This window comes from Lepus europaeus, chromosome 20 (assembly GCF_033115175.1).
Source record: "Lepus europaeus isolate LE1 chromosome 20, mLepTim1.pri, whole genome shotgun sequence".
Classification (NCBI taxonomy): domain Eukaryota; kingdom Metazoa; phylum Chordata; class Mammalia; order Lagomorpha; family Leporidae; genus Lepus; species Lepus europaeus.
Window position 1 is genome coordinate 13766564 of NC_084846.1, and position 21749 is coordinate 13788312.

The window sequence follows — 21749 nt, forward strand, 5'->3', positions numbered from 1 at the left end:
TTATCTATAAGCCATTTAAAATAAAACTCTTTATAAAATTTCCCCATGTGGACATACAATATGTACACACATATAACATAGCATAGTAGACCAATATAGCAATTTTAATAATAGCTTTTAAAATCTTTAACTCTTTTTGTAGATTGCCAATTGATTTGAATTGCTTTTTGTTTTTAGTAACCTCAGTTAACCATACTTTCTCTCAGTTGGTACTGTTAATACATTATCGGCTTCATCTGTTTACAGAGCCATCCCAAAGTACTGAATACAATAGCAGTGGCTGGAAAAAGTCCATAGGAACCTATAGGAGAACAGCTAAACACAGAACCAACAATGCTTTAGTTTTATGAGCAGCACATCATATAGAACTGTGGATGAAAAAGGCCTTAAGTCGCCATGTTTAAAATTATAAACTCATCAACCAACAAGAGGCACTTGCTTACTTCACAGTATTTTTGAAAGCACCTGGAGGATTTTACAAGTATTTAACCCTTTAGGCCTCTGGGGCTTTCTCATTAAGATAACTATCATGTCTAGTAACACAAGATCATTAGACTTTTTAATTCTCAAACATTTGTATTAATAGCATTTTCCATTATAGAAGCTTAAAATTTGGTACCACATCACATCTTGACAGTACTTCTAATATAATCCAAATAGCCTGATTGGTTGGTGTCTCTATCAGATGAAAGACATAGGTCCTTCAATTTTTTTCAGTTGGGCCCAAACTGGAAAAACCAAAGTCCAGGATTTACTGGAAATTTTAGAGACCAGATTGTTTGAAACTTTGATTTTTTGAATGCCTGTCAAGAATGCCAAGAAGGCTCAAAATCCAAATTATCTGGTTGAAATAAGATTCCTTAAAATCATGACATAACAGACCAAATTTGATCATTGTTACAAGGTGATTATTCAAATCTTTGAAAATAAGCACATATTTAAGTAACCCATAGCTCTTAATAAAAATTCAGCTGTTTTTGAACAATTAGAATTTAACAGACATCAAGAGAACATAATAGATTACTTTAACACATTGCTTTAACAGAGCATCAGAGTTTAATTCTATGTCAAAGAGAAATTGAGCTTCTTGTGATCTTTTGCTGTGAGGTTTCCTTCCTTTACCTTCTTTCATATTGGTGACCATGTTTCTGTGTTTCTGTGTGTAACGCATCTTTAAGCATCTTTTGCAGGGCAGGATGAGTGGCAACAAATTCTTTCAGTTTCTGTTTGCTATGAAAAGTCTTTATTTCACCTTCATTCACAAATGAGAGCTTTGCAGGATATAATATTCTGGGCTGGCAGTTTTTCTCTCTGAGTACCTGGGCTATGTCTCGCCATTCCCTTCTAGCTTGTAGGGTTTCTGATGAGAAAGAAGTCTGCTGTGAGTCTAATTGGAGATCCTCTAAGAGTAATCTGACGTTTCTCTCTTGCACATTTTAGGATCTTTTCTTTATGTTTCACTGTGGTGAGTTTGATTACAACATGTCGTGGTGAGGATCTCTTTTGGTCATGTTTATTAGGGGTTCTTTAAGCTTCCTGTACTAAGATGCCTCTGTCCTTCTTCAAACCTGGGAAATTTTCTGCTAGTATGTCACTGAAAATGCCTTCTAATCCTTTCTCCCTCTCCATGCCTTCAGGAAATCCTAGAACCCGAATGTTGGGTTTTTTAATAGTATCTTGTAGATTCCCGACAATATTTTTTAGATTTCTAATTTCTTCTTCTTTTCTTTGGTTTGCCTGTTTCCTTTCCTGTTCTCTGTCTTCTAAGTCTGATATTCTCTCTTGTTTTCACTGACTCTGTTTTTAAGGCTCTCTAATGTGTTTGTCATTTGATCTATTGAATTCTTCATTTCATTATGATTTCTCGTCACTATCACAGTTTCTTGTTCTACTAGTTGTTTCATTTCATTTTGATTCCTCCTTAATATTTCATTTTCACGAGAGAGATTTTCTATCTTGTCCATTAAGGATTTCTGTAGTTCAAGAATTTGTTTTTGAGAACTTCTTAATGTTCTTATCAATTTTTTGAGATCCGCTTCTTGCATTTCTTCGATCTCATCATCTTCATAATCTTGAATTGGGGTGTCTTTTTCATTTGGGGGCGTCATAGTGTCTTCCTTGTTCTTGTTAGCTTGGTTTTTGCGTTTGTTGTTTGGCATGTTGGAGATATTTGGTTTCTTCACTGTGGTGTTTTTTCTTGTTACACTATGACTCTATATTAAGTGGACTGTCTGCTTTTGGTGGAGCCTTAGAGGCTTGAGATGAGTGTGGACTGAGAGCTGTGTTTGGTTCCTCAGGGTTGAGGGCTTGTCAAAGATGACATTCCCAGGTTAGGTGTGGTAAATCTCTCTTTCTTTCTTTCTTTTTTTGATTCAAAAGGGAAGTAATTATGCACAGCTCGCGTTCCAGCGCTGGTGTGTTGGGTCTGCCACTGGTGTCCCCAACTTGGACTCCCATGCTCTCCACGCAGGTCCACTGTGAATCAGTAGTTCCAGAAGAGTTTCCTCTGCTGTTTCTTCCCCTACTCTTCCTTGTCCCTGCAGTATCTCCACTTTTATTAACGTGTCTCTCCCCCAGACTAATAGTGTGCTCCCTTCCTATTCTGCCATCTTGCCGCTCTCCCCCTTAACATTTCTTTTAAATATCCAGGTGCCCTGTAATTGGGTGCATATATGCTTATTATAATGAACTCTTTCTGTTGAATTTATCCCTTATTACATAGTGCCCTTCTTTTTCTCTTTTAAGAGTTTTTGTGTTAAAATCTATTTTGTGTGATATTAGGAGTGCTATGCCAGCTCTTTTTTGTTTTCCATTAGCATTGAATAACTTTTTCCATCCTTTCTGTTTCAGTCCACATGTATCTTTTTTGATGACATGTGTTTCTTGTAGGCAGCAAATACTTGGGTCTTGTTTTTCAATCTATTCAGTCAGTCTGTATCTTTTAACTGGTGAGTTGGGGCCATTTACATTAAAGGTGCCTATTGATAAGTAACAACTAAGCCCATTTTTCCATAAATATTCCTATTGTTTACTTTGGATTTCCTTTGTACTTTTACTAGGAGATTTTATGTCTTCACTTTATTTCATATTGATGACCCTGTTTCTGTGTTTCTTTATGTAGCACATCCTTAAACATCCTTCATAAAGCTGAACAAGTGGTGTCAAATTTTTTCAATTTCTGCTTAATAGGGAAGGTCTCCACAGAAATTATACAATTATTTAATCCTTTGTCCATATCTAAATGTTTTTGTTTCTGAGTTGCAGGATTTTCTTATATGCAACATATCTCCAAAAATTATCTTCTGAAACATGAACTGTAAAGACTTTTCCCATCAAATAGGTTCCCTTTTCACTCTGATAGTGCTTTTTGTTGTATAAATAGTTTTTTTTTAAATTTTATACAATTCCTGTTGCAGTTTTTTTTGTTGCTTTCTAATCATTAGTATTATATAAAATGTTACTGCCAACGCTATTTCATTATATAAAATAAGTTTCTCCCTTTTTTCTTAACATTTTAAATTCTAAAATTAAAATTTGATATCATAACAAACTATTAAATGATTGTCATTTATTTAGAGAACAATATTCAAATTAAATTTAATACATTTCCAGTTAGGGTAGCGTCCTTTGCTACTAATAGCTTTTTCAATGTTTTAAATATGCTAAGTTTATTGGCTCAGTAGGCCTTGGCCAGCCTACATTCAAAGGACAGTAGTTTCCACCTCAGATATGAGAGTTGCAAAGACATTCTGGTCTCCATGTATCTACCACAAATGTCATTGTTATTTTGTATTTTTGTTTTGTCCAACATAAATTCTAATTTTCTTTGTGTTTTTTCACCCATAGATTATATAGGTTATTTGAGTTTTAAATACACAAGGCTTCTCTAGGATTCTATTTTTTATTGACTTCTTTTTTTAAATTTTTTACAAAGCTTTTATTTAATGAGTATATATTTCATAGGTACAGCTTTATGAATATAGTGGCTCTTCCCCCCATACCCACCATCCCACCCCCACCTTCATCCCACCTCCTATTCCCTCCCCCATCCCAGTCTTCATTCAGATTCATTTTTAAATAACTTTATATACAGAAGACCACTTCTATACTTAAAGATTTCAAAAATTTTCACCACACACATACAAAGTATAAAGTAGTGTTTGAAGACAAGGTTTACAGTTAATTCTCACAGTACAACAAATTAAGGACAGAGGTCCTATCTGGGGAGTAAGTGCACAGTGACTCCTGTTATTGATTTAACAATTGACACTCTTATTTATGACCTCAGTGATCACCCATGTGGCTTCTGTTTCATGTCATTTGATACTTTCTTTTGGTCACCTTAATATTTACAATTGTTATATTATTCAAATATATGATCCATTTATTACCATGAAAAGTCTTAATAACATTTGCCAATTTTATAATCCATAAAGATAATTCTACATCTACACTTCAGGAATAAAATGTGACATTCAAACCATTAAAGATGAATATAAAGATTACAAGAGAAATTGCATCCAGGGCACATGATAAAGTATTGTAATTTTAGAATCTTGGACTGTCAAGAAATTTTAGAAACAATAAAAGTGAATGGGTATGGGTACAATGGGTGCAAATTCACCTCACTTAAATTGTATGCATTCTTACAAAATTTCCATTAAGAATGTATAGTTAAATATAGACAAAGATGTTTAGTGTTTAAAAGAATCAGTTTGGTAACAGTATTTAGAAATTCAATATAAATGTGTTTTGGTAATGAACCTGATCAAGATATCTTGTAATTACATTCAGGCCTATGTAATGCAGATAGGGCATAAAGCCTACACATTCTCTGGTAATGTTGAAAATGTAAACACACATATAATTATTAATAAACAAACTCTTAGTAATATGTATTTCACTGCTTACAGAAGTTGTATAGTGGACACACAAAATGTAAGGAAAGGAAGTCAGTCATTGTGGGGAAAATGTCAGCCAGATTTTTAAAGCTATGAATATCTATGGGATACCATGTAATGTTTCATTACACATATACATCAATATTGGTGCATTTAACTTAACACAAAAGACTCCAGTTTCCAGCATTTTGCTGCAAATGACAAAACTTCATCCCTTTTATGACTGAGTAGTATTCCATTGTGTATATGTACCATATGTTCTTTTTCCATTCATTTGATAATGAAAATTCATTGATTCCATATTTAGCTACTGTGAATAGTTCTATAACTCTCTGATACAATGATTTTATGTCTTTTGGATATATACCCAGCAGTGGAATTTCTGGATCCTAATTTTAAAGAAACTGTCAAAATTTATTCTAAGTCTCTGCTAAATGCATTGATAGGATTTATATATTACTATAGTTTTAATAATTTTGTGACTATTTTAAAATTTAACTTATATAAGTGAGGTTGCATATTTTTTCATTTGATTATTGCTTTTAGCCCTTGCCTATTTTCCTACTGGATTACAGTATTTTTAATTTTTATTTGTTTAACTCTTTACTTAGTAGAACCGTTAAGCCTTTGACTATGATGTAAGTTAACAATTTTATCTCCAAAATATACTTATGAAGTTAAAAACAAAGATAAATTCTGACATTTTGCATAGTTGCAAAATAATTTACATTACCATAGATGTTGTGTGAGTTTCCAATTCACAACATCCTTGCCCACATTTATACTTTCTGTCTAATGATAGCATTCGAACAGTGTTGAGGTGAGATCTTATTGTGGTTTCCATTTGAATTTCTATTTTGATCAGTGATATTTGACCAGTGAGCATTTTTCATGTGTTTCTTGGGGATGTGTATATCTTCTCTTGAGAACTGTCTGCTCATGTCCTTTGCCCATTTCTTCACTGGATTATTTTTGCTGATGAGTTTTTGTATCTCATATGTTCTGATTCTTAATCGTTTCTTTGATAAGTAGCTTGCAAATATTTTCTCACATTTTGTTAGATGTGTCACTTCCTTTGCTATGAAGTAGTATCTGAATGTAATATAATCCCATTTATCTAGTTTTGTATTTCTTGCCTGTGTTGTTTTGTCATCATATTCAAATATTCTTTGTCTACATCAATATTTTGGAGTTTGTTTCCATAATTCTAGTAATTTTATAGTTTCATGTTTTATCTTTAGGTCTTTTTTCATTGTGAGTTGATTTTTGTATATGGTGAGAGGAATGGATTTTATTTTATTTTTTACATCTGTATACCCAGTTTTGTCAGATCATTTGTTGAATGGATTATCCTTTTTCCAATGTCTATTTTTGACACCTGCATCAAACATCAATTGGATGCATGTACATGGGTTGATTTCAGCGTTATCTAAATCTGTCCCATTGATCCTTGTGTTGGTTTTTATGCTAGTATTATGCTGTTTCAATTATTGAAGCTTTGAAATCTGGTACTGTGATGCCTCCAGTTTTATCTTTTCACTCGGGTTCACATTGGTTATTCTGGATCTTTTGTGATTCCACATGAATTTAGGATTTTTTGTAATTCTGTGGAGAATGTCATTGATATTTTGATAGAGAGTCATTATATCTGTATATTGCTTTAGACTGCATGGACATCCTAACATTATTAGTTCTTTCAGTGCATGACCAAAAATCTTTCCTTTTTTCTGTGACCCTGATGATATCTTCCACCTTCCAAAATTAATTATTTCTAAATATCTAAATTTTTGTATCTATTGTGAATAGAATTTCTTTCTTGATTTCCCTTTCAGCAAAATTATTACTGTTGGATTAAAAAGCTAGATTTTTGGATGCTGATTTTGTAACCTATAAATTTACTGTTAGTTTATCAGTTCTAACAATTTTTGATGCAATATTTAAACTTTGCCATGTACAAAATCATGACTACCTGCTTTCCAAGTTGAAGCACTGTATTTCTTTTTCACATTTAATTGCTCTGATACTTCGAATACTATATTAAATAAGGCCGAGTAGCATTAATAGAGTTCAGGAATAATACCTGCCCTCTCAGTGGTCCCTTAAGCATGTGGATAAGGCATAAATGCCTTATCCAGTATCTATGCAATTTATGCATTTACTAAAAGACATACATTAAAAATGGATTTTGTTTAAATAGAAAAGCCTGTTTTTGTTTTTACTGAAGGTTCAGGTGGCACATAGCAGTTCATAAAATGGCTTCCAAGGCAGGGGGTTGAGGGAAACAAAAAATAAACTGAGGTTGAAAAGAAACTCCGAGAAGATAAGAGCTGGCTGGTTCCTTCTCAGCCTGATTTAGGGGAAGAAGTAGACACCTCTGAAAATAAGGATGGATCCCTTCCTTCAACCCTTGGTAGGGGAGAGGGGAAGAAAGCAAAAGGCTGATGTTTGGGTTCTCCTGATTCTCAAGGGAAAGGAGAAAAGCCCATGTGTTGATGTCATGAATTATTAGAAAATGGAGAGGGGTGCTAGGTAGAGTACAAGTAAGTCGGTCAGAAAAGCTGGCAGACACCAGATGGTGGCTGGGTGTCCTTTGACTTGTACTCTCTCCCACATGGTGGTGGTGGTGGGTCTCCTCAGTGTTGATGGGGGCTAAGGTCTCAGGGATGCAGGCTGCTCCAGGACTGGCAGTAGAAGCAGTTTTGTGATCACTGTGGCTCAGGCCAGAAGCCATCACCGTGGCCTTGGCTAGAATTAGACTCCCCATCCCCACCGTCTGTGGTCGGCTGCTGGGGTGTCTCGGAAGGAAGGGCCTGAAATATCTGGACCGCAATCTGGGTGGGGTGTGAGGGGGACCCTCATCTCCCCGTTGTTAGTCTCCCTAATCTGGGGCGTGTCTTTGGGCTCCACTCCACAGTGCCCTCTATTGGCTGCTGCTGGTTGGGGGGGGCGAGGACCTCACACAAGGAACTGCCACCCTTGGTACAAGTGGTGGCCATGTCCCCTGGGCCCCCATGCAGTCTTCAGCATGCTCCCGTTCACTGCCATGTTCTTTCCCAGTGGAGGGTGCCTCTGGCCTCATGCATGGGCGGCAGCTGGGCGAAGCTGGGGGATGAATCTGCGGGACCTGCTCAGACTGGGGCACAGGGGCTGCCCTTCCCTGGCACCCATCTGCTCTGGGCCCAGTCTCATTAGCGGCTCTGCCTCCTCTCCTTCTGGGACATCAAACTCCACAGTCTCCCCATCACCAGCGCTATGCAGAAATTTCCTGGGGTTGATTCTTCTAATAGCTGCCTAATGAAAAAAGACATCCTCCTTGGTGTCATCCCTGTTGAATCCTTAGCCATTCCAGATCTGAATTCCCAGCACCGGCTTGTCTATGTCCCCGAGGCCACATTTGCGTGTTACCAGGGGTGCAGGACCTGGCGCCCAGGGGATCCCAGCAGCATGGCCTGAGGAGGATATGCCCCTCTGCCTCCTGCTTTCAGTGGTTCCCCAGTGAGTACTGGTACTTCACTGCTACCAACCCTGCTGCTGTCCCTGGCACTGTCTCCATGGGAGGCCGCTTTCCCCATTGTTGCCTCCTTCCCCATGCTCATCCCCCAGGTTCAGGACTGGCCCCTGAAGCTACTTGCTCCACCTCTTCTGCCACTGCAGCCACTGCCCTGCCTTCTCCCCCAGTTTGCTAATCTGCAGCCCTGCATTCTCCCCACCCCACCCCCATTCGCTAAAACACCAGCCGGCTCTGAACCTCCCCTGCAAGCGGGCAGGGGGTCCTAATCTGAGGCCAATTGCAGCCCGCTGCCAAGGCGGGCACAGACACTGCCTCTGGGCACCGGCCAATGATAGTCCAGCAGCCCGCTAGCCTGCACACGGGCTCTGCCTCCTGGATTTCACTCCAAGCAAAAAATAGATCAATTTCTAGACAGCGAAAGTCCAAGGAAGATTCTGGGAAGAATCTAAGTCTAAACATTAAGAAAACTACATATAACATAAACCTTTTTAAACAATGTTTAACATTACCTGTGCTAAATGCAGTTAAGCCAATTTATAAATTTATTCTATAAAATACAAAATCTATAAAGAACCATTATGAATTACAACACAGCATGCATATTTTGCATTCACATATGCAAAAGAGAAAAAAATGTGAATAAGAAAAGCTAAGAATTACCAATTAAATAATTGGTGTCAACATAAATACTATGTGAGATTTATATCTTTTTAAATTCCTTTGTCTTTTGAACTTTGAAATTTTAAAATCAATATTTAAGACTCAGGCCAAATATGCATCAACACTAACACTGAGGAAGTAAATGTAAGAAAAATGAAAAATGTTGAACAGTGTTAAATGTTTTCATTCAGCTTCATATTTATCAATTTTTAAAATTTATGTCATATGAAAACTATATATATAACTATAGATATAACTATAGATATCTAAATTTTATACTCCAAAAATTTGTTTATTTGTAGTGATTACTTTTCTTCAAATTGAACATTCTTCTCTGAAGATTTCTTTCCTTGAATTGGATTTTTTTTCATAACATTCTTTTTATTTATTTATTTATTTGACAGAGTTATAGACAGTGAGAGAGAGACAGAGAGAGGAAGGTCTTCCTTCTGTTGGTTCACTCCCGAAATGGCCTCTATGGCTGGCACTGCACTGATCTGAAGCTAGGAGCCAGGTGTTTCTTCCTGGTCTCCCATGCAGGTGCAGGGGCCCAAGTACTTGGGCCATCCTCCACTGCCCTCCCAGGCCACAGCAGAGAGCTGGACTGGAAGAGGAGCAACCAGAACTAGAACCTGGTGCTCATATGGGATGCCAGCGCTGCAGGTGGAGGAGTAACCAAGTGAGCCATGGTGCTGGCCCCTCCTTGCATTGTGGAATAGTAGGTAACGTCACTGCCTGTGATGCTGCCATATCTTCTGGGTGCCAGCTCAGCTCATGTCCTGGCTGCTCCACTTCTGGTCCAGCTCCCAGCTGATGGTCTAGGAAAAGTGATGAAAGATGGTCCAACTGTTCAGGCCCATGCCACCCATGTGGGAGTTCTCAATAAAGCTGCTGGCTCTTAGCTTCAGCCTGGCCCAGTCCCAGCCATTGCGGCCAACCAGGGAGTGAACTATTGGATGGACAATCTCTCTGTCTAACTCTGACTTTCAAATAAGTCAGTCAATAAACCTTTAACATTGTATTTAAAATTGTAGAGTGTGATTGTCTTAGGGTAAACTAGTAGACGAAATATAAAAGAGAACCATTGGTCTCCTAAAATACACACCTGAAAAATATAAGTCAAACATTTTATCTAGATTGTGATTTAGAGCAGATATTTCCATCACAACAAAAACACAGCAAAGCCATCAGTTTACAGTGAGTGTGTATATGTATACGTTGTCAGCAAGGTGGCACAGTCAATGGCATGATATATAAAAACACCTACACTTCATAGAATCTTTTTTAAAATTATAACCAAAAGCATAGCTTAAATAATCTCTCTCAAGGCTGGAACTGTGGCATACCTGATAAAGCCACCACCTCCAGTGTGGGCATCCGATATGGTCACCCATTTGAGTCCCGGCTGTTCCACTTCCAACCAGCTCTCTGCTATGACCTGTGAAAGTAGTAGAAGATAGCCCAAGTGCTTGGGTCCCTGATTCTGCATAAGAGACCTGGAAGAAGCTCCTAGTTTTGGATTGGTGCAGCTCTGCTCATGGCAGCCAACTGGGGAGTGAACCAGCATATTGAAGACTTCTCTCTCTATCTCTGCCTGCCTCTCTTTCTCTCAAATAAATAAATCTTTCAAATAAATAAATAAAGCCTTAAAAATTATCTCTCAGAGTCAGTCTTGTGGTGGAGCAGGTTGCTGCAATCCTGGATCCCATAGTGGAGTGCAGGTTCAAGTCCCACCTGTTCCTCTTCTGATCTGTCTGCTTGCTAATGCGCTTGGGAAGGAATTGGAAGATGACTCAAGTACTTGGACATCTGCCATCCATATGGGAGGCCCAGATGGAGTTCTTGGTCCAGTTTGATCATTGTGGTCATTTAGGAAGTGAACCAAATATTGGAAGACCTCTTTCTCCACTCTTCTATTACTCTGCCTTACAAATACATAACATAAATTTGTTTTAAATATTTATTTATTTATTTGAAAATCAGCGTTACACAGAGATAGAAGAGGCAGAGAGAGAGAGGTCTTCCATCCAACGGTTTACTCTCCAATTGGCGGCAACTGCTGGAGCTGCACTTATCAAAAGCCAGGAGCCAGGAGATTCTTCCAGGTCTCCTACATGGGTGCAGGGGCCCAAGGACTTATGCCATCCTCCACTGCCTTCCCAGGCAACAGCAGAGAGCTAGATGGGAAGCAGAGCAGCTGGGTCTTGAAACAGCACCCATGTGGGATGCCAGCACTTCAGGTCAGGTTGTCAACCTGCTGTGCCACAGTGCTGACCCCATAACATAAATCTTTTTTAAAAACAATATCTCGGAGGGCGGCAAGATGGCAGAATAGGAAGAGAGCACATTATTAGTCCGGGGGAGAGACAGGTTAATAAAAGTGGAGATACTGCAGGGTCAAGGAAGAGTAGGGGAAGAAACAGCAGCGGAAACTCTTCCGGAACTAGTGATTCACAGTGGACCTGCGTGGAGAGCGTGGGAGCCCAAGTTCGGGACACCAGCGCAGACTCAACACACCAGGGCTGGAATGCCAGGTGAGCCGAACCTCCATAGACACCAGCGGGCAAGTGGAAAGAGGAGACTAGAGGGAACGAGGCTTGAACCCCGTGGGGAAAAGTTCACCAGGCTAACTAGAAGAGAGAGAGGGAAAAAAAAGTGACTGATACGGACACGAGTTTCTCTCTCTCCGCTCACCCCTCAAAGGCTAGCAAGACAAAGAGCAGGCGCCATTTTGACATACGTCATAAGCAGGGCGACCTCAGGTCTGCACCGGCCCTGAGCCTAGCAGAAAAACCTGACTCTGGGGGGAGGGGTGAAATAACAGGAGATTAGCCACTAACTTGGCAACCCAGTGGGAGACTGCAGGAGAATTGGAGCCCACCCTGAGGGCAGCAGAGATTCCCTGTGTGGTCCTTGGGAAAGAGCTTCCAATCTCTGGCTCCTGTGGGTATATCATTTGCCTGCTAACTACCTCCAATTACGTTCAGCTGTGCGGAATTACTTCCCTTTTGAATCAAAAAAGAAAGAAAGAAAGAGAGATTTACCACACCTAACCTGGGAGTGTCCTCTTTGACACACCCTCAACCCTGAGGAACCAAACACAGCTCTCAGTCCACACTCATCTCAAGCCTCTAAGGCTCCACTGAAAGCAGACAGTCCACTTAATATAGAGCCATAGTGTAACAAGAAAAAACACCACAGTGAAGAAACCAAATATCTCCAACATGCCAAACAACAAACGCAAAAACCAAGCTAACAAGAACAAGGAAGACACTATGACGCCCCCAAATGAAAAAGACACCCCAATTCAAGATTATGAAGATGATGAGATCGAAGAAATGCAAAAAGTGGATCTCAAAAAATTGATAAGAACATTAAGAAGTTCTCAAAAACAAATTCTTGAACTGCAGAAATCCTTAATTGACAAGATAGAAAATCTCTCTTGTGAAAATGAAATATTAAGGAGGAATCAAAATGAAATGAAACAACTAGTAGAACAAGAAACTGTGATAGTGACGAGAAATCATAATGAAATGAAGAATTCAATAGATCAAATGACAAACACATTAGAGAGCCTTAAAAACAGAGTCAGTGAAAACAAGAGAGAATATCAGACTTAGAAGACAGAGAACAGGAAAGGAAACAGGCAAACCAAAGAAAAGAAGAAGAAATTAGAAATCTAAAAAATATTGTCGGGAATCTACAAGATACTATTAAAAATCCCAACATTCGGGTTCTAGGATTTCCTGAAGGCATGGAGAGGGAGAAAGGATTAGAAGGCATTTTCAGTGACATACTAGCAGAAAATTTCCCAGGTTTGGAGAAGGACAGAGGCATCTTAGTACAGGAAGCTTATAGAACCCCTAATAAACATGATCAAAAGAGATCCTCATCACGACATGTTGTAATCAAACGCACCACAGTGAAACATAAAGAAAAGATCCTAAAATGTGCAAGAGAGAAACGTCAGATCACTCTTAGAGATCTCCAATTAGACTCACAGCAGACTTCTCATCAGAAACCCTACAAGCTAGAAGGGAATGGCGAGATATAGCCCAGGTACTAAGAGAGAAAAACTGCCAGCCCGGAATACTATATCCTGCAAAGCTCTCATTTGTGAATGAAGGTGAAATTAAGACTTTTCATAGCAAACAGAAACTGAAAGAATTTGTCGCCACTCATCCTGCCCTGCAAAAGATGCTTAAAGATGCGTTACACACAGAAACACAGAAACATGGCCACCAATATGAAAGAAGGTAAAGGAAGGAAACCACACAGCAAAAGATCACAAGAAGCTCAATTTCTCTTTGACATAGAATTAAACTCTGATGCTCTGTTAAAGCAATGTGTTAAAGTAATCTATTATGTTCTCTTGATGTCTGTTAAATTCTAATTGTTCAAAAACAGCTGAATTTTTATTAAGAGCTATGGGTTACTTAAATATGTGCTTATTTTCAAAGATTTGAATAATCACCTTGTAACAATGATCAAATTTGGTCTATGTTATGTCATGATTTTAAGGAATCTTATTTCAACCAGATAATTTGGATTTTGAGCCTTCTTGGCATTCTTGACAGGCATTCAAAAAATCAAAGTTTCAAACAATCTGGTCTCTAAAATTTCCAGTAAATCCTGGACTTTGGTTTTTCTAGTTTGGGCCCAACTGAAAAAATTGAAGGTCCTATGTCTCTCATATGATAGAGACACCAACTAATCAGGCTATTTGGATTATATTAGAAGGACTGTCAAGATGTGATGTGGTACCAAACTTTAAGCTTCTATAATGGAAAATGCTATTAATACAAATGTTTGAGAATTAAAAAGTCTAATGATCTTGTGTTACTAGACATGATAGTTATCTTAATGAGAAAGCCCCAGAAGCCAAAAGTGTTAAATACTTGTAAAATCCTCCAGGTGCTTTCAAAAATACTGTGAAGTAAGCAAGTGCCTCTTGTTGGTTGATGAGTTTATAATTTTAAACATGGCGACTTAAAGTCTTTTGTCATCCACAGTTATATATGATTTGCTGCTCATAAAACTAAAGCGTTGTTGTTTCTGTGTTTAGCTGTTCTCCTATAGGTTCCTATGGACTTTTTCCAGCCACTGCTATTGTATTCAGTACTTTGGGATGGCTCTGTAAACAGATGAAGCCAATAATGTATCAACAGTAACAACTGAGAGAAAGTATGGTTAACTGAGGTTACTAAAAACAAAAAGCAATTCAAATCAATTGGCAATCTACAAAAAGAGTTAAAGATTTTAAAAGCTATTATTAAAATTGCTATATTGGTCTACTATGCTATGTTATATGTGTGTACATATTGTATGTCCACATGGGGAAATTTTATCAAGAGTTTTATTTTAAATGGCTTATAGATAAGATTGTCCATAAATTTAAGCTGCTAAAATCAATCAAAGATACATTTTAATTTGTGTGACCTGAATCTGTGTATCATATGTTTTAAACGTGTTGGTAGAAAGAAACTAAAAACATTTTATATGGTTGTGCTTAAGTTTACTGGTTAAACAAACTACACCATGTTAGATATTTAAGAGGTGTTTTCAAATACATGATTCTTAAAATTTATAGAAGGCATTGGACCTTCTGGTAAATGTTTTCTTAAGTTGTTATCTAATGGTTGAAACAGTTTGCTAAGTATTCATGTAATATTGCTATTGTCAGCAAACGATCTAGGACTTGCTCCCTCATTTCTCTATTCTAAGCCCAACTTGTTCTTTCATTTCTCTATTCTCCTCAAGGTAGGAAACTAATTCTATTATGAAGGAATCTGCAGGACGCACAATTTAATCTTTAGACCTTATAAAAGAGATGGCTAACATTTTTCTGTAATAGCATAGCCAAAATAAGAACTTAAATAATAATCTCATAGCTAGATTCACTTCGCCATCAGCGAACTATACAGTAAGTAGAAAAAACCTCCCTTTCAGACCAAAGGGAAAGAAAGTTTTAAAGTGAGAATACAATTTTCCTCATGGGCATTGTCTACCTTAGAAAAACTACTACAGCACATGCCTGTGACTATAGTCTTGTAGTTCAGGCCACCGAAGATTAGAGATGGGACTTGGGCACTCCCTTGACTTGCATCCTCTGGTCTGCTTTAACACAAACCAGGAGGAAAAGAAAGCTAGGCATCAGAAGCAATGGGTGGCAGGCCTATTAATGGCTGATCTGTACAGTGATCTGCCCTCAAGGAGACCCAACAGGCCAGTCCACTGCAGTGGCTTTCAATGTGGTAAGCCTGGGCTTCAGCAGAAGTCAGCTTGTGAAGAGCCCGGGCAGCTCTGCCAAGAGTTGGATCACTGGAAATGGACCTGCCCTGGAGTCGAAGGATGCCCAGGTCAGAGCCACAGATCTTATTGGCTCTAAGCTGAAAAGCCCTTCACTCAGCCCAACTTCCAAAGTGACCACTGCAGCTGAGGGGATGGTCAAGTAGGGTCAGCAACATTGCAGGCAGAACTGTAAATTTCTTGTTAGAGATGCCCCCTGCCTTTACCTGGCCAGCTCTCCTCCCAGGCCAGCCAAGTAATGAAAGTCAACAGAGTGCCTTCCCCTAGGAGGTTCACACCTCCCTTCGGATATACCCCATGTGAAGAGATAGATAGGTCTGGGCCTCTTAACTTATAAGGCCTAAAGCCCACCAGATTATTATCAAGCCCCTTCTATCAGGTTCTATTTTCCTCTCAATCAGAAAACTTAATTGTAGCATAGACAGCACCTTTCTTAGCTCCTCTAATAATGACTCTGTCCTTTGTTCTAGGCCCTGTCTAGTGCACTTGGGCCTCATTCCTTTGTAATCATAACCTCTACTCTATCACCAATGGCTCTACTCCCAACCTGTGTGTACTGATGGTCCTCTTCCCCTCTTAATGCTGTATAATTGTTCAAACCTGGTAAATGCCACTCTTAGGATCATTGGTTACTATCCTCACTCTGTCTTTTATGACCTTGTCTAAACATGATCAGAGTCGGCAAACTTGGAGGGCTTCCATAGCCTTGGCAACTCATGACGACAGCCTGGGGTGGTTACTGGCGCCATAAACTAGAGTGTCAATTTGTTGGGTTGACAACAGGAGCCACTGTGCACTTGCTCCTCATGTGGGATCTCTGTCCTTAATGTGCTGTACATTTTGATTTAATGCTATAACTAGTATTCAAACAGTATGTTTCACTTTGTGTTTCTGTGTGGGTGCAAACTGTTGACATCTTTATACTAAATTGATCTTCTGTATATAAAGAGAATTGAAAATGAATCTTGATGCAAATGGAAGGGGAGAGGGAGCGGGAGAGGGGAGGGTTGCGGGTGGGAGGGAAGTTATGGGAGGGGGAAGCCATTGTAATCCATAAGCTGTACACTGGAAATTTATATTCATTAAATAAAAGTTAAAAAAAAGAAAAAAAATTAAAAAAAAAACAATATTTCGGTTGTTTCTAAAGCAGTTAGTGAGAAACATTCCATATCACCAAATGTCTATATAAATAAAAAAATTTTCTTTTGACAGGCAGAGTGGATAGTGAGAGAGAGACAGAGAGAAAGGTCTTCCTTTTGCTGTTGGTTCACCCTCCAATGGCCGCCGCGGTAGCCCGCTGCGGCCGGCGCAGTGAGCTGATCCAAAGGCAGGAGCCAGGTGCTTCTCCTGGTCTCCCATGGGGTTCAGGGCCCAAGCACTTGGGCCATCCTCCACTGCACTCCCTGGCCACAGCAGAGAGCTGTCCTGGAAGAGGGGCGACCAGGACATAATCAGGCGCCCCTACCGGGATTAGAACCCGGTGTGCCGGCGTCTCAAGGCGGAGGATTAGCCTATTGAGCCACGGCGCCGGCCTTATATAAATAAAATTTGATGTAATTTTATTAGGGAAACATAATTCAAAAATCTAAAAACATAATCAAAATAGTTATTAATACATAGTACAGGGCAGTTCCCCGGCCTAGAGAGCGAGCGCGGCTGCGGGCGCGCGGGGTGCAGAGGTGGTGGAGAGCGGTGGTGGCAAGGGGAGCTGCCCAGTCGCCCCTCCCCGCCCCTCCCCGCCCCTCCGGCCCCCACCCACCCACCCGCCCGCGGCCCGCGCCCATGGCCGCTTGCGCCCCGTGCAGCCCCCAGGACTCCGCGCCCTGCGCTGCCGCCCAGCCCGCAGCTCCGCGCCACCGCGGCCATTCTCACCTGGCGGCGCCGCCCGCCCACCGCCCAGGCCACAGCCCCTGCGCCCAGGGCGACAGCCGCAGTCGACGAGAGGGCAGCCTGGCCACCGGACCTACGTACTCGCCTTGCTGATGGTCTATTTTTATAAGAGTTTACAACTTTTCTAAGAACTTTTGTATACAAAGGAACTTTTTTTTTTTTTAAAGAAACGTCTTCAATTTATATTTATTCGGAAGAAGAAGCATCTCGGGCAATTCGGGGTTTTTGGTTTTAGCTTCGTTTCTAAGGTTTACCCCCACCCTTCGCTGGCTTTGGGGTTCGGGTACCCTCGCTGCTTCGGGCTCCCGAGGACCATCTGGGCCCCCACATTAATGAGGCAGCCACCTGGCGAGTCTGACATGGCTATCAGCGACGCGCTACTCCCGTCCTTCCCCACGTTCGCGTCTGGCCCAGCGGGAAGGGAGAAGACACTGCGTCTGGTAGGTGCCCCGAAAACCGCTGGCGGGAGGAGCTCTCCCACAAGAAGCGACTCCCCCGGTGCTTCCCGGCCGCCCCTACGACCTGGCTGCGGGGACTGTGGACACAGACCTGGAGAGCGGCGGAGCCGGCGCGGCTTGCGGCGGTAGCAACCCGGCACTCCTGCCCCGGAGGGAGACCGAGGAGTTCAACGACCTCCTGGACCTAGATTTTATTCTGTCCAACTCGCTGTGCCATCAGGAGTCGGTGGCCGCCACTGTGTCTTCCTCAGCGTCTGCCTCTTCCTCGTCCTCCCCGTCGACCAGCGGCCCTGCCAGCGCGCCATCCACCTGCAGCTTCAGCTACCCGATCCGCGCCGGCGGCGACCAGGCCGTGGCGCCGGGCGCCTGCTCTATGGCCGGGAGTCTGCGCCCCCTCCCACGGCTCCCTTCAACCTGGCGGACATCAACGACGTGAACCCGTCCGGCGGCTTCGTGGCAGAGCTTCTGCGGCCCGAATTGGACCCGGTGTGCATCCCGCCGCAGCAGCCGCAGCCGCCAGGTGGCGGGCTGATGGGCAAGTTCGTGTTGAAGGCGTCGCTGAGCGTGCCCGGCAGCCAGTATGGCAGCCCGTCGGTCATCAGTGTTAGCAAAGGCAGCCTGCATACAAACCTGCACACATCTGTAGGCTTCTCCACTAGGTTCACAGACCACAGTGGCCCAGAGCCAAAACACTGCATGACAAGGTTGTTGGCAGACAGCCAAGTTGGTTGTCCTGTGGGTTATCATGACTTTGGTGGCCATAAAGGCACACAGATAATAAGGCAAGGACATTATGGAGTCAGAATGTGAAAACTTCACCTTCCCAAGTTCAACTTTGCTACATGTGGCCCTGTTTAGTTGTCATAGTCTAGCAGAGTCAATGTCATTGTAACTATCAGATAATCACATAAAAGAGCACATGTTTAAGAATCTCTTGGATTCATACACCTTATGGTTGTTACTGATGACTTTCCCTTAACTTTGATTTGTCCTCCACTTTGTCATCATCTTTTGTTTTGTTTCTTTTTTTGTAAACAAAGAAAAGTGATGCTGATCTATCATCCTGTAGTTATGCTCTTCTAAACATGATGGACTTCTTCCTGGTCCTTGCTCTGTTGATACTATGTTGGAGTGGACATAGTTGACAACCAAGAGTGAGTGTTATAATCCTCTCTAGCCACATATTTGTGGAGCCTAGATGTTTTGATGGGGGCCTTACAGTAAGTTTACTTACAGTCCATTCTTAAAATTAACCTCATCGGTTCTGTGGGCAATAGCTATCAAGTCAAAATTTCAAGCCAGCACATTCTGGCTGAGAATTAGATGTTTGTAGAAAGCTGACAGGTAAAAGGCATGAAGCTACAAAGGAAGAAATCTTTAGAAACCAACAACAGTACAGCTAACCAAGCATGAATCTGAAAAAAAAAAAAAAACATAAGCAAAATGTAGCCTTCTTATAGTTCACCATCCAAAGTCAGCAAGAAAAGTTAATTTCTCTCATTTTAATCACAGATTTAGAAAAACTTTTAATATCAGAATTCTAAACAAGGATTAATAGACACTTTTAAAAGCTATAGTACAATCCTTTTGCATTTTAAGATCTATTAAGAAGTGATCATTTTATGTACTCACTGAAAGGTTATAAGGCCTTAAAATCAGCTGTTCTGTGCATATTTTAGATGAATCAGTGTTTTAATACATATTTTATTATGAGTGGAACATACAGCCGTTTTTAACTTTTATTTAACAATTACAAATTTCCAAAGTACAGCTTATGGATTATAGTGGCTTTTTGCCCCCATAAATTCCCTCCCACCCACAACCCTCCCATCTCCCATACCCTCTCCCCTTCCATTCACATCAAGACTCATTTTCAATTCTCTTTATATACAAAAGATCAATTTAGTATATATGAAGTAAAGATTTCCACAGTTTGCACCCACACAGAAACACAAAGTGTAAAATGCTGCTTGTGTACTAGCTATAGCATTAATTCGCACTGGATAACACATTCAGGACAGAAATCCTACATGAGGAGTAATTGCACAGTGACTCCTGTTGTTGACTTAACAAATTGACACTCTTGTTTATGGCGTCAGTAATCACCCTAGGCTCTTGTCATGAGTTGCCAAGGCTATGGAAGCCTTTTGAGTTTGCCAACTCCGATCTTATTTAGACAAGATGGAACATACAGCTTTAATAAAGTCTTGAAAATAATGTAATGAAAACCAAAAATTCCCACAAGCAGTTTCTGAATTTTGTAAGGCTTTACAGGAAAGAAAGGTAAATGTTTTGTTTTTTTTTTTTTATAAAAACAGTCAACCAGATTGTATCAAACACAAGAAATCACAGGAAAATCTTTAAGCCTTGAGACAAAACAATTATGGAGACAGCCAATAATGTTGTTAGTAACAGACACAGAAACCTACAACTGACCAGTTTCAGTCTCTATGTGGCTACTTTTTTGTCCTGTAACATCTAGATTAGAAGCTTCATGAATCTGTTTTTGCATCAGAATTTCTGAAATTTTTAGTTAGTTCTCTTTGTCAGAAACCTGTGTTTATAAATATTTGCTAAAGCTGCTTTGGATTGTAAATGGTTGTATTCTGGAACCAGGATTGTGGATAACAAAAGACTTAAAATCACCCTAATGAAAATCTGAGTAACAGTTTAGTGATTAATAAGGAGGCTTAGTTATATCTATATCTAACACTGTAGAAAGTACTATAGTGTTTGATAATAACTTCCCCTACTCCTGCCACCCAGGTGATTATAAGAGCTAATAGATTATGGTGACCTGGAGCCAAGCTCTTATGTTACAAGTTTGCGGACAGCTAGTCAAGCAGTTGGACCTGTTGGTTATGCAGAAATTGGTTGCCATTGAAGCACACAGATAAGTGGTCAAAGGCCTAAAAGTGTGGAAACTTGATACTTTTCTTTTCTTTTTTTTATTTTTGACAGGCAGAGTGGACAGTGAGAGAGAGAGAGACAGAGAGAAAGGTCTTCCTTTTGCCATTGGTTCACCCTCCAATGGCTGCTGCAGCTGGCGCGCTGTGACCGGCGCACCACGCTGATCCAAAGGCAGGAGCCAGGTGCTTCTCCTGGTCTCCCATGTGGGTGCAGGGCCCAAGGACTTGGGCCATCCTCCACTGCACTCCCTGGCCACAGCAGAGAGCTGGCCTGGAAGAGGGGCAACCGGGACAGAATCCGGAGCCCTGACCGGGACTAGAACCCGGTGTGCAGGTGCTGCAAGGTGGAGGATTAGCCTATTGAGCCACGGCGCTGGCGATACTTTTATTTTCTAAGTTCATCTTTTGAAAACTCTGCCCCTACAAGTATCATCACTGTATATTCTACAGGTGCCTCATGTTCTGGAGAGATCCAAGTATGAGGTGAGGAAAACACATGGGTGTGGACAGTACTTGAGAGGTCATTAAATCAATGCAGTTGGGCCGGTTGGTTATGAGACACTGGTTGCCACTGAGGCACACAGAGTAGTGGTCAAAGCCATAAAATTTTGGGAACTTGATACCTTCATCTTTGCAAGTTCATCTTCTCAACACTCTGCCAACACAAGTATCATAACTGCAGTCTACAGGTGCCTACTTTTCAAAGTAAGAGTTGAGGGATACACATGGGTTGTGGAACAGTACAGCAAAAGGTCATTAAAATAATGTAAGTACAACAGGAAAGAATAAAAGATAACATAGAATACCCTCAACATTCATTTACTTTCATTGTAGTGCTCCTGTGCTAACATCTCTAAATGAATCCATGTGTAGTTACATAAAGAAGTCAAGTATGGTTAGTGGCTGTGGCTGTTCTCCAAGTTAGGTGAGCTGCACAGATGGCAGGCAACTGCTGCACATCCAGGAAGCTAATTGGCTGGTCACTGTTGCAAAGCTGTTCAGCTTATAAGGGTATTAGGATCCATCAAGCTGTATCCATTTCATGAGGGAAAAAGTCCAGTAGCCTATCGTCATATCCCAAGGGGAAATCACAGCTTATTTTAATTTTTGA

General features: G+C 40.7%; 1 pseudogene; it reads left to right on the plus strand.

Moving 5' to 3' along the window:
* Positions 1-17450: 17450 nt before the first annotated feature.
* Positions 17451-18539, plus strand: LOC133749327 (Krueppel-like factor 4; annotated as a pseudogene).
* Positions 18540-21749: the final 3210 nt, after the last annotated feature.